The 6,951-nt window shown below is 40.1% G+C and overlaps 2 pseudogenes; one reads left to right on the plus strand and one right to left on the minus strand.

The window, feature by feature from the left end:
* Positions 1-3,534: 3,534 nt before the first annotated feature.
* Positions 3,535-4,098, minus strand: LOC128930620 (peptidyl-prolyl cis-trans isomerase A pseudogene; annotated as a pseudogene).
* A 334-nt stretch (positions 4,099-4,432) lies between these two features.
* LOC100402340 (double-strand-break repair protein rad21 homolog pseudogene) lies at positions 4,433-6,292 on the plus strand (annotated as a pseudogene).
* Positions 6,293-6,951: the final 659 nt, after the last annotated feature.

Below are 6,951 nucleotides of genomic sequence, written 5' to 3' on the forward strand. Positions count from 1 at the left end.
GGTGAGTTAAAAGACCATGTTGTAGCCCAACATAAAGAAACTAGGAACTTTGAAAAAAGGTTTGATGAAATCCTATTGAGAATAGACAACTTAGAGAGGAGTATGAGTGAATTAATGGAACTGAAGAATACAATACAGGAACTCCGAGAAGTATGCACAGGTTTAAACACGCGAATTGTTCAAGCAGAAGAAGGGATATCAGGGGTCAAAGTCCAACTTGATGAAATAAAACGTGAAGAAAAGATTAGAGAAAAAAGGATAAAAAGGAATGAGCAAAGTCTCCAAGAAATGTGGGACTATGTGAAAAGACCAAATTTACATTTGATAGGTGTACCTGAATGCGAGGGAGAGAATGAATCCAAGCTGGAAAATACCCTTCAGGATATTATTCAGGAAAATTTTCCTAAACTAGCAAAGCAGGTCAAAATTCAACCCCAGGTAATACAGAGAACACCACAAAGATATTCCTCAAGAAGAGCAACCCCAAGGTACATAATCGTTAGATTCACCAGGGTTGAAACGAAGGAGAAAATACTAAGGGCAGCCAGTGAGAAAGGTCATGTTACCCACAAAGGCAAGCTTATCAGACTTACAGCAGATCTCTCAGCAGAAACTCTACAAGCCAGAAGAGAGTGGGGGCCAATATTCAACATTCTCAAAGAACAGAACCTTCAGCCCAGAATTTCATATCCAGCCAAACTAAGCTTCACAACTGAAGGAAAAATAAAATCTTTTATGAACAAGCAAGAACTCAGGGATTTTATTACCACCAGGCCTGCTTTACAAGAGCTTCTGAAAGAAGCATTACACACAGAAAGAAACAACCAGTATTAGCCTTTCTAAAAATACACCAAAAAGTAAAGAGCACCAACATAAAGAAGAATTTACACCAACGAATGGATAAAACAGCCAGTCAACATCAAATGGCAGTAACCCTAAATTTAAATTGACTAAATCCCCCAATCAAAAGACACAGCCAAAACCCAATGGCATGTTACATCCAGACCTGTTTCACATGCAAGGATACACAAAGACTCAAAACAAAGGGATGGAGAAAGATTTACCAACCAAATGGAGAGCAAAAATAAATAATAAATAAATAAAAAGCAGGAGTTGCAATTCTCGTATCGGAGAAAATAGATTTTAAAGCAACAAAGATATAGTGGTAAAAGGATCAATGCAACAACAAGAGCTAACGATCCTAACACCCAGATAGGAGACTTAGATTCAATGAGACAGAAAATTAATAAGGATATCAAGGACTCGAACTCAGATCCGGAACAAGTAAACTTAATAAATATTCATAGAGCTCTCCACTTCAAATACACAAAATATACATTCTTGTCAATACCACATCACACCTACCCATAAGTTTAAATGAAACATTGATTGGCCATTATTAATACTCAGTTTTTTTCAAAATAAAGCAATATTTCCATTTACTCTCCCTCTTTCTCTTCCTCTTTCTTCCTCTCCTTTACTTATTTTTCTTTTCTTTCCTTCTCTCAAAAAAAAAGAAATCAACTTGTAAACCTCTAGATCCAGGTCGGCAATGTCTCTCTCATTGCTTGATTTCCTTCCTTCCCTTCCCTCCCTCCCTCCCCGCTTCCTCCCTTCCTTCCTTCCTTCCTTCATCCCTTCCTTCCTCCCTACCGTCCTTCTTCCCTCCCTTCCTGCCTTCCTCCCCCCCCCAAAAAAAAAAAATCCCACGTCACTCAAAATTAGACACCACAGAAAGTCGGGGTAACCAATTCGCTGATGCCACAGCTAAAAGAGCAGTATTCAAGCCATCAGCCCCAAGTTGGATAATGGCCATAAAACCCAAAACACTTAAAAACATGTTGAAAGAAACCCAGAACATAGCTCCTACAAAAGGGAAATCTACTTGGAAACAGGGAGGAGATACTTGTCTCCTGAAACATATATGGTGTGGACCTAATTATTCCATTCCAATAAACCCATTATTCCAGTGGATCAGGTGCCCCTTATGAAATATGTTCATAATCTAACTCACTGGAATCCAGATAAAAAGATATCCTGGTGTAAATAATATTACTGGAAACCATCCGTCACAGTGGCACAAAAAGTTTACTCTCAGCCAGGTGTGGTGGCTCATGCCTGTAATCCCAGCACTTTGGCAGGCCGAGGCAGGCGGATCGCTTGAACCCAGAAGGTGAAGGTTGTAGTGAGCCGAGAACATGCCATTGCAATCCAGCTTGGACAACAAGAGTGAAACTCTGTGCCAAAAAAAAAAAAAAAAAAACACAAAAAAAAAACCTGAATGTTGTATATATATTCCAGATGAATCAAAGAACATAACTCAACTTACGACTGACATGAAAACCCAGATAACCAACCTATCAGATCCAAAACTCACTAATCGATTGGTTGAGTAGTTGGTTTGGATCCTGGGTAACTTGGTGGCAGAAGATATTGCTTATAATAGGAATAATAATAATTGTGTTCTGTCCTGTTTCTGTTTTGTAAGTTTTGGTTTTACAGTATGTGCTTGCAAATAAATTAATGCACAACTGAAAGGGCTGGAGTAATAATTGCCCAGAGAATTGCTCTAATTGAAGAGGCGGTAATATAGCCTAACCCAGCTTCCAGGTTTCCTTTCCTTTTGTTGCTATAAATCTGGCCTAGGTCCCTGTGTATATATACATATTTTTTTCTCTTTCTTTTTTCCTTCTTTCCTCTCTATTTTTTTTTAATCTTCGTGGGACACGACTTCCTAGGAATTAGCCTTCCTAACAACGATTGGCATGACTTCCTAGGAATGAGCCTTCATACTGATGTGGGACATGACTTCCTAGGACTGAGCCTTCCTGGCAACGTGGGACCTAAACTTCTAGAAATAAACTATCCCAGCAACAAGAAACCAGCTCAAAAAAGGGAGAAAAAAGCAACCTGAAGCCAGGAACCCATATTCCTTTTAAAATGCTTTCTCCAAAATATTTTAAAGAGGGGAAATGTGAAAGGAAATTAAATTTTGGGACCTCCAAACTCATGTAGCCAAAGGGAAAAGTCAAACTGGGAACTGGGTCATGCAAACCTGCCTTCCTTTTTGGTTTCTCAACAAGGGCTACAAGATGAAAAGCTACACACCTCCCCCATATTTTACCCACAGAGAAATTCCTAGTGAGTTGTTAAAGTTTCACCATGGCAATGCAAATAGATAGCTTATCTTTACAGGTGCAGTTACTCCCCCACCCCCTAACCCACCAGACATAAATGCATATCTGACTGTACCCATGCCCCACTGTGTCTATGTTATCTTACGTAAAATGCAGATTCCCTACATTTTTCCTCTGCTCCTTCTGTTTATGTCACCTTTATGTTGTTGTTTGTTATTTAGTTTTATTTCATATCATAAACTGAACTCTGCAATCCAGCTAGGCATGGAAGGGAACAAGGAAAACATGGAACCCCAAAGGAACTGCAGTGAGAGTACAAAGATTCTAGGACACTGCAAGCAAATGGGATGGAGGGTGCTCTCCTGACCTACAGAAGGAATGGTCTGTTAAAATAAAACACAAGTCAAACTTTAATAAGTTGTCCGCAGTCGGCAATGGTGATCTTCGTGCTAGTCTTGCCATTCCTGGACCCAAAGCGCTCCATGGCCTCCACAATACTCATGCCTTCTTTCACCCTGCCAAAGACCACATGCTTGTCATCCAACCACTCAGTCTTGGCAGTGCAGATGAAAAACTGGGAACCGTTTGTGTTGGGTCCAGCAATTGCCATGGACAAGATGCCAGGACCTGTATGCTTTACAATGAAGTTCTTGTCATCAAATTTCCCCCTGCAGATGGACTTGCCCCCATGCCATTACAGTGTGTGAAGTCACCACCCTGACACATAAACCCTGGAATAATTCTGTGAAAGCAGGAACACTTACAACCAAATCCTTTCTCTCCAGTGCACAGAGCACAAAAGTTTTCTGCTGTCTTTGGAAGCTTGTCTCCAAATAGCTTGGAGGAGATGCAGCCCAAGGGCTCGCTGTTGATGGTGATGTTGAAAAACACGGTGGGGTTGACCATGGCTGATAATATAGGGCTCCTGGCAATGGCAGCATCTACAAAGCGGCTAGTTATGTCATCCTATATAAAAAATGCAGATTCACTAAACCAAACAAAGGCATGAATGACTATTTTCCCCTATTCCCCTCATACATTATTGTATACTTCTCAACATCCCACCCTTTCCCCTTTAAATTTGGAGTCCTCAAAATCATCTTCACAGAAAGGCACAGACCTGTCTCCCAGGCATGTCTCTAACTTTGACAAATAAACCTCCTAAAATTATTGGGACTTATCTCATCATTTTTCTCAATTGATAAAACATTAAAAAAAAATACAGACTGGACCTAGACTGTTCCACACCCAGTGGAGAGCAAAGTTTCCTTCTATTTTTATAGCCAACCAGAACAATGTTCTATGCACATTTTGCCCTCAGTAAGAGGGCCTCTGGCCAAAATTTGGCTAGTGGCCCATTGGGATAAGAAGCTAACCAAAGCTCATGTGTTTCAGTGTAATTTAGAGAGCAGTGTGGAGAATATCATCTCACCAAAGATGAAGATGGCATTACAGACATGAGTACATCTTTTTCTGGGACTAGTTTGAACAGGAAGGCCAAATACCTTCTTTCAGACTGTAATGAAGCATTCATTAAGATAAAGATGGCTTTTTGGCCAGGTGTTGTTGACCTGAGAAAAATCGGGGAGCAGCTTATAACACCATTACTTTACTTGAAGAATTTCATGACTTTGATCAGCCGTTGCCTGACTTAGATGACATTGATGAGGCCCAGGAGTTCAGCTTGGATCAGAGTAGAGTGGAAGAGATAACCATGAGAGAAGAAGTTGGGAATATCAGTATGTTACAAGAAAATTATTTTGGTGATTTTGGAATGGATGATCGTGAGACAATGAAAGAAGGCAGTGCTTTTGTGAACGTTAGCAAGCACTGCTGCTTCTAACCTCAGATTAGCATCTGAACAGAGCACCAGCAATCTGAATGAGAAAATTAACCATTTAGAATATAAAGACCAATATAAAGACAACAATTTTGGAGAAGGAAATGATGGTGGAATATTAGATGACAAACTTAGTAATAATGATGGTGGTATCTTTGATGATCCCCTGCCCTCTCTGAGGCAGGGGTGATGTTGCCAGAGCAGCCTGCACATGATGATATGGATGAGGATGATAATGTATTAACGGGTGGGCCTGAGAGTCCTGATTCAGGATCCTGTTGAACCAGCCAACTATGATCAAACAACACCTGTTACAATGAGGAAGAAGCATTTGCATTGGAACCTATTGCTATAACTGTTGAAGAAACAAAAGCCAAGATGAAGAGGAAGCTAATTGTTGACAGTATCAAAGACTCGAATAGCAAGACAATCAGAGCCCAACTTAGTGATTCTTCTGATATTGTTACTACTTTGGGTCTGGCACCACCTACCAAGAAATAGGTGATGTGGAAAGAGACAGGAGGAGTAAAAAAACTGTTTTCTTTACCTGCTCAGCCTTTGTGGAATAACATACTACTAAAGTTCTTTACATGCTGTCTCACACCACTTGTACCAGAAGACCTTAGAAAAAGGAGGAAAGAAGAGGCAGATAATTTGGATGAGTTCCTCAAAAAACTTGAAAATCCAGAGGTTCCTAGAGAGGACCGGTAACAGTTACACCAGCTGCATGATGTTATCGATGACCCCATTTTGGAAGAGCCAAGCCGCCTCCAGGAGTCAGTAATGGAAGCCAGCAGAACAAACCTGGACATGTCAACTATGCCTCCATCACCACCTCAGGGAGTTAAGCAAAAAGCTGGACAAATTGACCCAGAGCCTATGATGCCTCCTCAGCAGGTAGAGAAGAGGAAATATTGCCTGTAGAACTTCCCCTAGAAGAACCTCCAAATATCTGTCAGCTAACACCAGAGTTAGAACTTCTGCCAGAAAAAGAGAAGGAGAAAGAAAAGGAAAAAAAAAAGATGATGAAGAGGAAATGGATGAAGATACTTCAGGGGGTAATCAAGATCAGGAAGAAAGAAGATGGAAGAAAAGGACTCAGCAGATGCTTCATGGTCTTCAGTGAGCTCTTGCTAAAACAGGAGCTGAATCTATCAGTTTGCTTGAGTTATGTCAAAACACAAACAGAAAACAAGCTGCCGCAAAGTTCGACAGCTTCTTAGTTCTTAGAAAGCAGCAAGCTATTGAGCTGACACATGAAGAACCATACAGTGACATCATCCCAACACCTGGACCAAAGTTCCGTATTTTATGAGGAGCTAGAAGCATTATACCTAGTGTTCATTTCATTAGTGCTTATAAATTGCTCCCATGTGTAGGGTACAGAGAACCCTTTGAGAAAACAAGATTTTTGTCTATACAAAATATTTGCCTTTTTCTTTCTTCCTTTTTTCCTAGTATGTTAAATTTGTCAATTACATCTTTGAGGGAAACTGATTAGATAGGTTGTTTGTGTTCTGATGGAGAAAACAGCACCCCAAGGACTCAGAAGATTATTTTAACAGTTCAGAACAGATGTGTGCAATATTGGTGCATGTAATAGTGTTGAGTGGCAGTTGAAAGACATTTTTATCTTAGTTCATTACTGCATTAAACAGGAAAACCTGTCTGGGAAAATGCCTGACAGTTTAATTTAAAACTATGGTATGAGTCTTTGACAAGAAAAAAAAAGCCTTTCCATCAGTAACACTGGCAATCTTCTTGTTAACCACTCTCCTTATGGATGGTACCTGAAATAACAAGTCATCCTCTTGAGATTTGTTTTAAGTGTAATACCCTGATGAGCAAAGATGTACGTGAAATTGTATTGTGACTGATAGCCTTCAGCTACAAATAGATAGGACTGACTTGGTTTAAAGTGTTCTATTTTGTAAATCATTCCATTTGAGTCTTTCTGATGAACTTGGCTATCCC

Source organism: Callithrix jacchus, chromosome X (genome assembly GCF_049354715.1).
Source record: "Callithrix jacchus isolate 240 chromosome X, calJac240_pri, whole genome shotgun sequence".
Lineage (NCBI taxonomy): Eukaryota > Metazoa > Chordata > Mammalia > Primates > Cebidae > Callithrix > Callithrix jacchus.